Source organism: Oryctolagus cuniculus, chromosome X (assembly GCF_964237555.1).
Source record: "Oryctolagus cuniculus chromosome X, mOryCun1.1, whole genome shotgun sequence".
NCBI lineage: Eukaryota > Metazoa > Chordata > Mammalia > Lagomorpha > Leporidae > Oryctolagus > Oryctolagus cuniculus.
Window position 1 is genome coordinate 77,356,099 of NC_091453.1, and position 10,370 is coordinate 77,366,468.

At 43.9% G+C, this 10,370-nt stretch overlaps 1 long non-coding RNA gene across 2 annotated transcripts; it reads right to left on the reverse strand.

Annotated features, from left to right (window-relative positions):
• Positions 1–213: 213 nt before the first annotated feature.
• On the reverse strand, positions 214–8,815 carry LOC138843244 (uncharacterized). Of its 2 annotated transcripts, none has more exons than XR_011385372.1 (5): positions 8,751–8,815; positions 8,550–8,622; positions 3,846–3,918; positions 2,039–2,131; positions 214–503 (listed from the first exon to the last, which is right to left on the reverse strand). It is a non-coding gene; the product is annotated as an uncharacterized lncRNA (long non-coding RNA). The 2 variants fall into 2 exon arrangements; XR_011385373.1 differs by having other exon boundaries at positions 8,773–8,796.
• Between the last annotated feature and the right edge of the window lie 1,555 nt (positions 8,816–10,370).

Sequence of the window (10,370 nt, forward strand, 5' to 3'; positions counted from 1 at the left end):
ATGACTCAAGTACTTGGGTCATCATCTGCTGCCACCTGGGGTGTACATTAATAGGAAGCTGATCTGGAAGTAGAAGAGTTGGAAAGAATTAGACTATTTGGGATGCAGGTACCTCAAGCAGTGACTCAACCGCTACACCAAATACCCAACCCTGACCAAGCGATTCTCATCACGGAGAATCAAGTCATGCAGTTTAAGAATAAATACATGGAGTTCAGATTTACACATTTATTTGTGCTTCATTTCAGAAGTTAAGGAAAGTTATTAACCCGGAGTAGAAGATCCCCCAATAAAAGTAGTGGTAGAAGCGCTGATCCTGGAACAAAGGTAATAATGGTAATGATGATTCATAACTTATTCCAGGGAAAGTTGGGGGGAAGAAGAGGAAGTCTTCCAGGTAAAGGTAGTGCTGGTAGAGATGGTAGTGGGGATGGCCCTCTCTCTGCCTTTGAACAGAGTGCAGGGAATGCTGGAACTCATGATCAAACTGCGGATTCATGTTCCTGTAATAGAAATAATCAAATGCTTAAATTATTAAAATAAAATATGCAGCACAAAATACTGTACACACTAGCTTTGGGAATCAATTAAATAAATGAAGACTTTAGAAAGTAAATATGGTTACGATTATAAATCTTATTTGTTAATCTGACTGGGCTATGGAATGCCCAGATATTTGTTTTGTAATGAATATGTGTGATGTATAGGCTGGGGTGCATCTGTACACATATATATCTCAAACATCTTTGTTTCTTCCCTCTTTCATCCTCTTATCATGTAACATAAGATGTGCGGACTTTATATCATGGTATTTCAGTATTAATTTTACATCATAGTATTTAAGTTATGGGATATCAAGAAGAGCAAAGATGTCCCAAGGACTTTACTTCTTCTTCTCTAGAAGAGGTCAGTGGTTTTCAGTTATGCACAGAATAGTTGTATCAAGTTAGGCAGAATTATGACTTTTTAAAATCATCTTTACATAGAAATTAAGTGCGGTTTAAAGAGATATAGGTACGGGGTGCCAAGTTGACAACGGGTGGACTTGTGATGCTTGATTTTATGTCAACCTGACTGGGCCATATAATGCCTCATCTCAATACTTTGTTCAGCATTATTCTGGGTCTTTCTATGAGGGTGCTTTTGGAGGAGATGGACACTTAAATTGTTATATTGAGTAAAGCAGACTGTACTCCATAATGTGAGTGGACCTCATCCAATCAGTTGAAGTCCTTAATAGAACAAAAAGGCTGACTCTCCCCTTAGTAAGAGAGAATTCTTCCAGACTGACTGCCTTCAAACTTGGACATAAGTTTCTCCCAATGCCTCTGCACTTGATCTGAAACAGTAGCTTGTGTTATATATGTGTGTGTGTGTAGATATATATACACACATACATATATATGTAGATATACAAATATATAAATATATACATATATACACACATAAATATATGCATATATAAATACAATATATAATGTATTTATATATATATATTTGTATATATGTTCTGTTTCTCTAGAGAGCCTGACAAATACAAAGGCAGACTCAAATTCTTCAAATGGTCACAAGTTTTCCTCTAAAAAACTTTTGCTTGTATAATACAAGGGTACTTCAAAACATCTGTGGAAAGTGGAATTAGTTAAAAGATAGTTATTTGGTGCGAAATTTTTTGAAATCCATACATAGGTTTTCATTATGTACATTTCCATGAACTTTTTGAACATCCTCTGTATATATAAACACAAAATTGTTTTAAACCAAAATAAAAACATATTCTTTCCATTTTTCCATGAACTTTTTGAGGTACCCTTGTATATTCTGACATAAGACATTTGGGGTAGTTTAAGGGATTAATGCTTGAGTTTCTTCCCCACCTGGAAGTGATTTGTCCTGTAAAATCAAATTTGCAGAGTTGTTTAAGATGTGAATTTGTCATAAAGTCTGTTTCTGGTCATATTTCCCTTCAATCTAACAAGATAATTTTCTACCATAGAACCCACTGTTATATGACACGAATTATATCTCATTTCATTACCTTGATTCAGTACTCCTACACCTCTTTCTCAAGCTATTTGACTTTTTCTTTCCTTTCTTACGTCTTCGCTTGTTCTCAGAATTCTTCATTTACCTGCAAGGATTACCACCATAAATTTACACTGAAGGAAATACTGTTAAGAAATCTCTCAATTATATTATATATGAAACAAATAAAATATTTTGGTTCCTTGAATCTCAGGCCACCCATTATGACCATTTTCCTTTTTAAAAAATGGTTATTTATTCAATTTTATTTATTTGAAATGCAGAGCAACAGAGAGAGAGAGAGAGAAAGAGAGAAAGAGAAATCTGGTTCACTCTCCAAATGCCTATAACTGTCCGTACTGGACCAGGCTGAAGCCAGGAATCCAGAATTCAATCTGGGTCTCCCACATGGGTGGCAGTGACCCAAGTACTTCAGTCATCACCTGCTGCCTCCCAGGGTGTGTATTAGCAGAAAATTGGAATCACAGGCTGGCGTTGTGTTGCAGCACGTTAAGCCATTGCCTGCAATGCCAGCATCCCATATAGGCACCAATTTGAGTCCCAGCTGCTCCACTTCTAATCCAACTCCTTGCTAATACATCTGGGAAAGCAGCAGAAGATAGAGCAAGTGCCTGGGCACCTGCCACTCATGTGAGAGACCAGGATAGAGTTCCAGGTTCTTGGCTTCTGCCTGGCCCAGCCTCTGCTGTCGCAACCATTTAGGAAATAAACCAGTGGATGGAAGATATTCTCTCTCTCTCTCTCTCTCTCTAACATTGACTTTCAAATAAACAAATAAATATTTAAAAAGCAAGCAAGCAAGATGGACTCAAAAGTAAAGAAGGGACAAAAATTCAGGCACTGTAATATGGGATGTAGGTGTTCTGAGTGACATATTAACTGCTATGCCAAATGCTCACCCCCAGAGATTAATGCAAAACATCATTTTTATACAAAACAAATTTCATACAAACACTTTCTGCTCTAGCTCTTATAATCTATTCTAGTAAGAGGAAGAGCTGAGATATTTCTTTAGAAACCCTAAGTAACTTACATGAAGTTGTGAAATTTTTGGAGTAATAAGAAAAATGGTCACCTAGTTTCTAAGAAAGGTCAATATAGGTGTAAATAACATGGAAATGTTTAAATAGCTTGATTAGTTCAGTCATTTATGTAACTAACAGCATGAAAAGAACAGGCAATTTCAAATTTCACCAACCCTCCATGAAGTAGGGGTATCACATTAAAACTGAGAAGAAAATTCAAAGAAGCTAATTGAGCTCACCCAAAACAGAGAGCATAGGGATTACTATGTTATTTGTTGCCACCAACAAGACAGACTTTAGAGGCTACAGCAGATAGAGGTGGTAACCTTCTTGAGGCTTTCCCAAGGATCTACGCATTATCAGGAAATGAAAACTGAAGAAAGACAGTGAGGATTTAGGGGCCGGCGCTGTGGCGCAGTGGGTTAAAACCCCTAACTTAAAAAAAAAAAAAAAAAAAAGGCAGTGGGGATTTGTTAAGGTTTGATTGCTTCTATCTATACCTTTCAACAATCTGATTTTCTTTCATAGCCTTTACCATTTTAATATAATAAAGCTAGTGCTTTTCATCCAAATCTGTTGAAAATGATGCAGGAAGAAATAATAGATGGTAGTAACCCTATTCTATTAGGAAAAACAAATTCTTTGGTGGTTATGTTTTGGGTCCAGAAATATAAAATAGTGTATAACTGAAGCAATATTTAAAAGGTCTTTCAAAGAGAAAGATGATGCGATTCAATTGACAAATAAAACAATTATATCTAATAATAGCCTTACCTTTTTTTGAAAAGTCTCTTTTTTTGTTTACTTCTTTCAACTTTGGTTTAGTCCACACAGGAATCTATTAAGACTGAAAAAGAGTAATTAATATCATCACATAGATACTTCATGCATAAGGTATTTGCCAGACTATAAATATACCATGTGAACTATCATTTTTTAAACATTTGATTTAAGCCCCATTGTTTTTTGCTTTTTTTTAAGATTTATTTATTTATTTGAAAGTCATAGTTACACACAGAGAGAAGGAGAAGCAGAGAGAGGCAGAGAGAGAGAGAGAGAGAGAGAGAGGAAGAGAGAGGTCTTCCATCCGATGGTTCACTCCCCAATTGGCTGCAACCGTTGGAGCTGCACCAATCCGAAGCCAGGAGCCAGGAGACTCCTCTGGGTCTCCCACACAGGTGCAGGGGCCCAAGCACTTGGACCACCATCTTCTAGTGCTTTTCCAGGCCACAGCAGAGAGCTGGATTGGAAGTGGAACAGCTAGAACCAGCGACCATATGGGATGCTGGCACTGCAGGTGGCGGCTTTACCCGCTAGGCCAAAGCGCTGGCCCCTATCATGTCTTTTTTTTTTTTTAAGATTTATTTATTTATTTGAAAGAATTACACAGAGAGGCCGGCGCTGCGGCTCACTAGGTTAATCCTTCACCTGCGGCGCCAGCACCCTAGGTTCTAGTCCCGGTTGGGGTGCTGGATTCTGTCCCGGTTGCTCCTCTTCCAGTCCAGCTCTCTGCTGTGGCCCGGGAAGGCAGTGGAGGATGGCCCAAGTGCTTGGGCCCTGCACCCGCATGGGAGACCAGGAGGAAGCACCTGGCTCCTGGCTTCGGATCGGCGCAGCTCCAGCAATTGCGGCCATTTGGGGAGTGAACCAACAGAAAAGGAAGACCTTTATCTCTGTCTCTCGCACTCTCTCACTGTCTAACTCTGCCTGGAAAAAAAAAAAAAAAGAATTACACAGAAAGAGGAGAGGCGGAGAGAGAGAGCTCTTCCATCCGATGGTTCACTCCCCAATTGGCCGCAAGGGCCGGAGCTGTGCTGATCTGAAGCCAGGAGCCAGGTGCTTCCTCCTGGTCTCCCATGCGGGTGCAGGGGCCCAAGCACTTGGGCCATCTTCTACTTTCCCAGGCCATAGCAGAGAGCTGAATCAGAAGTAGAGCAGCCAGGTCTCGAACCGGTGCCCATATGGGATACAGGCACTTCAGGCCAGGGCGTTAACCCACTGTGCCACAGCGCTGGCCCCTCTATCACCTCTTTTCTCAAGATTTATTTATTTGTGGGGCAGGTGCTGTGGCTTAGCAAGTAAAGCCGCCACCTGCAGTGCTGGCATCCCATACATGCTCCAGTTCGAGTCTTGGCTGCTCCACTTAAGATCCAGCTCTCTGCTATTCCTCTCTATATATAACTGTGACTTTCAAATAAATAAATAAATAAATCTATCTCTCTTTCAAGAAAAAAAGATTTATTTATTTGAAAGGAGGCAGAGCAGGGGCCAGCGCTGTGGCATAGTGGGTAAAGCAGCCGCCTGCAGTGCCGGCATCCCATGTGGGCGCCAATTCAAGTCCCAGCTGCTCTGCTTCCAATCCAGCTCTCTGCTATGGCCTGGGAAAGCAGTGGAAGATGGCCCAAGTCCTTGGGCCCCTGCACCCGTGTGGGAGACCAATAAGAAGCTCCTGGCTCCTGGCTTCAGATAGGTGTAACTCTGGCCATTGTGGCCAACTGGGGAGTGAACCAGCAGATGGAAGACCTTTCTTTCTCTCTCTCTCTCTCTCTCTCTCTCTCTCTCTCCCTCTACCTCTCCTTCTCTCTCTGTGTAACTCTGACTTTTAAGTAAATAAATAAATAAATCTTTAAAAGACACACACACACACACAAAAGAAAGGCAGAGCAGTGGGGGAGGGGGAGATATCTTCCATGCACTGGTTCACTCCAATATGGAAGGCTAGTATTGTAATCAGCACCTTAACCCAGTGTACTACAATGCCGACTCCACTATCATTTCTTTTATTGTGGTAAAATACAGGTGAAATGTAGCATTTTTGCATTTTTGTGCCCTCTGATACTAAAGAGAAATTGACCTATATCACATATAAAACATAAGCTACCACATATTGTATACCTACTAACTTACTATCTTCAGCACTAGGATTGTCAAGACCTATAGCCAAGCATACATAGTTTTACTTTATTCCAATTTTAAAAAGATTCCAAATATTTCTCAACTTTTGACTCTAGAATATTTTCAACTTCTTTCATACTTTGTATGTGTGGCACAGTGGCTTAAGCTGCTTCTTGGGTTCACAGCATTCTGTATCAGGGTGCCAGTGATTCAGGTCCCTACCTCTACACTTCTGATTTAGCTTCCTGCTAATGCCCCCTGTGAAGGCAGCAGAACATGGCTCAAATTCTTTCATTCACTCCCCAAATGCTAGAGACCTGGGAATTCAAGCCAGGTCTCCCATGTGGGTGGTAGAGACTCAAACCATTTGAGTTTCTCAATCATGCTTCTCAGGGTACAACACATTAGCAGGAAGCTGGAGTCAGGAGCTAGAGGCAGATATTGAACCCAGGCACTCTAATATGGTATGTGGCTGTTCCAAGTAGTGTCTTAACTTGCACGCTTAATGCCTGCCCCATATTTACATTTGTAAAAAGATTTCCACATCATTCACCACTTCACAGAAAGGTATTTGACCATAACATTTTAAGAACCATTCATTTGGGGCTGGCTGCGTGGCATAGTAGGTAAAGCTGCTGCCTGTGGTGCCCCAACCCTTAATGGGCACCAGTTTGTGCCCTGGACGCTCCAGTTCCAGTCCAGTTCCCTGATAATGGCCTGGGAAAAATAGTGAAAGATGGCCCAAGTACTTGGTTCCATGCCACACAAGTAGGGGACCTGGAAGAAGCCCCTGGCTCCTGGCCTCAGCTTGGCCCAGCCCCAGAAATTGCAGCCATCTGGGAAGTGAACCAGCAGATGGACGATCTCTCTCTCTCTCTCTCTGAAGCTCTTTCAAATAAATAAATAAGTCTTTGAAACAAACAAAAAAAACCCACTCATGTATTTCAACCCTTCTTTTAGCTGAGGAAATTGAAACTGAGAGAAAGAAAATGATTGGCTTACTGTCAGAGATTCACACTGATGAGGTCACAAAGGTTTATGATGCTGCCCATCTTCTCACCTGGTCCCTACCTCTACCTGTCTCCAATGCTTTTGATTAACAGAACGTAATCAAAAGGATATGGTACAAAGCACAAGAAGCTGGTGTGTATTGAAAGCTGAGCCAGATGAGCCAAGAGACCAGGAGAGGGTGTGTGCCAACTATGTGACCCATAAGAGTTTAAATATATACAAACATTTCCAAATAATATCTTATGATGGTTTAAACAAGCTTGCATGGCCTTCTAAATCCCCTATGATAAGTATGTGTTATTACAATCACAAAACAATACATCATTTGAAAAGAAAGCTATTCACCCTTGAAAGTTAACTGGGAGCTTGCCCTATATAACATAGAAAAGAATTATATATAATGGGTGGGTGTTGTGGCACAGTGGGTTAAGCTGCCACTTGGGATAGCTGCATCTCAAGTGGGAGGGCCAGTGTCAGTCCAGGCTACTGAGCTTCTGATTCAGCTCCTTGCTAAAGATCCTGGGTGGCAGCTGAAGATGGTGCAAGTTCTTGGGTCCTTACCATCCACGTGGGAGACCCAGATGGAGTTTCTGGCTTCTTGCTTGGACAAACAGGAGCCACCCGGAATTCTTCCCCAGCTCAAAAGTCTATGGAAGTATCAGGCTACTCTGCGAGCCCTGACAAGGTCTCAGGACGCTGAAATAACGCTGCCCCTCTGCTCACTGGTGAGCACTAAGGACACAGCTCTGAGACAGCGATGCCTCCTGTGCCCTCCATTTCTACCAGACCTGCACGGCACCAGCACACACTGAGGAAATCATGTCAGAGAGTCAGGCTTGTAAACCTCAAGGCACTCGCCTCTGGTTAGAACGTGGTCTTTTCCGAGCTTAGACTCTACAGCGGGGCGGGGTGCTGGGATTGACCCAACAGGTTGCTATTTGTAATCGCAAAGGGAGAACCCCCACGACCACCATATTCAACAGTTACAGCTACTGAATGTACAATGACACCAAATACCACCAGAGGAAGTTCAATGAGAGATCATTTAGCGTGAGCCGCTGCTTTCCCTGGAAGCTGACAAGACAAGATGGCGGAAGGGGCGCAGAAGACGACGCCGAACTTTTACAAGTTCATCTAGCGGGCGAGGACCGCCACCAGCTGCGGGACCTGCGCTAGCTGCAGCTCAAGCGGCTGTGCAGTGCCCGGCAGTGGCGCCACCTGAGCCTTGGCCTGAGGCTACGGAAGTGCCTGCCCAAGCCCAAGAAGGCGGCGCCCCGCGTGGAGAAGCCGTGGGTGGTGACCTGCGGGACGCGATCGTGCTGCCCGAGGTGGTGGGCAGCGTGGCGGGCGCCTACATCGGCAAGCCAGGTGGAAATCGAGCTGGAGGTGATCGGCCACGACCCGGGCCCCTTCTCCATCACCCACAAGCCTGTGAAGCATCGGGGCCGCCCACGCTCGCCGCCTCACCCCCTCTAGTGGCCTGCTCCGCCAAAAAAGGCGCGCACGTTTCAAAAACAAGGAGCTGCGCTGGCGGAAGGGGGTAAAACTCCCACTGAGAACACTGTGACATACCTCACCGGTGTTCTTGAATCCTGGCTCTACGCTGGCTAGCAGTCTCACTCCTGCTTCCTGCCAACACCGAGACCTGAAGAGGAAAGAGATAGTGTTAAATACCTTCGTCAGGCACACAGACCACGCTCCTAAGGAGGAATTTGGCGTGAGGAGAAAGCCTTGACTCTGGAGCAACGGGAAAGCCTCCCGTCCACTACATACCCTGAGGAGCCACAAGCCTCACCCTAAAGGTGGTCGGACCTCCTAGCGCAAACCCACTGTGACGTAATCCATAGTGACGTGCGGTGACGTCACCCTGTACTGGGCGAGGTTCAGGCTGTGGTGAAAGCTACTGGTCAACCATTTCTGCTCCCCTGGACTCAAGTTAATGAATTCACTAACCTTAAACTGTACATCCACAGATCCGGAAACGTTCTCCAACTCCTAACGTAGCGATTCCAACCAGGGTTCCTAGCCAGGCCCTGGGTGTCAAGTGACAGTTTGGCTTAGTAGCTGTTAACGCTCACACAACCGCACCGAGCCCCTAAAGTGAGAGGCTCTTGTGAGGGTCTCTTATCATTTGTGAGGGACAAATTTTCAGGAAAAATCAGCAGGAAGCACAGGATAGTGCCTCTCATTGCGATTTTCACCCCCACTTCTCCACAGGCCCTCACTTCACCCGCTGCCCCCAGGTCTGTCCTCTGATGTTGCTGCATCAGCCAGTCCTTTGCTGCGTGTCCTGGCCGCAGGTGCAGCTCCACCCCAACCTTTCCCCGTCTCTGCCGAGTTCACTGCGTAGCATGAAGGGCTCTCGTGATACCTGAGTCCCAGGGGTCTTACTGTCTCAGGCTCCCACTCCAGAATAGGAACTCCGTGAGGGCAGGCAGTGTCTTTGTGTCTCTTGGCTGTACTTCCAGGATTGAGAACACGTGAGGCACATAGTGGATGCTCAAAGCTATTTGTTGAGGGAATTGATGAAAGTCACCTTTGGCCAGCACACGTCACGCTCATGCCATTCTGCCAGGTGACTGCCCACAGTGCGGTGTCCTGTCAGAACGCCCTTTCACACAGTTACATTCTGACACGGAAGCGCCTAAAAAATGAGTACTTCCGCTCAACTAAGCTGTTCCACAATTCTGGAGACAAACAACACCTGACTCCCTCCCTACTGAACCAGCTCCACCAGTAATCGACATTTCACCACCAATTATGCTTGATTTGCTAGTTTTTGAGCTGGAGTATTTCAAATATCACATGACTTCATTCATGAATCCTAACCAGCTATACACTCCATAGAGTCTACTATATCACACACTGTAGCTGATAAGCACTTTAGAAAAAAGTACCAAAACACCATCATTGCATCTATCAAAAATTATGATTATTCTCTAATGGCACATGAACACACCTGTGTCCACATGCCTTATTTGAACAAAATAAACCTCTTAAACTTGACATGCTCTTATTAGGATCCAAAGAAATGTTATACACAGCATTGGTTCAAATATTTCTTATTCTTCTCTTAATCTAGAACAGCTCCCCTGTTTTTCTTCTCTGCTACTCCTTTGATGAGAGACCAGATTATGAGCTGTTTGTGCCAGTATCCACAGTCTGCATTTCCATGTAAGCATCCCTGCTGAAAAATGTTCCTTCATAAAGAGAATATGTGCACTTTGTCCTGTTCGGGCACAATGTTTGCGGCAAGAATGTCTGTGATACACACTCTGTGCTCTGGGAACTCACAGGATCGGTTTCACACACTTTTGATGAAAGATTGATCCGTGAGTTGCAGAATTCATACCTCGAGGCCTCCACATTATGGAATTTCCCATTCATCTTTTA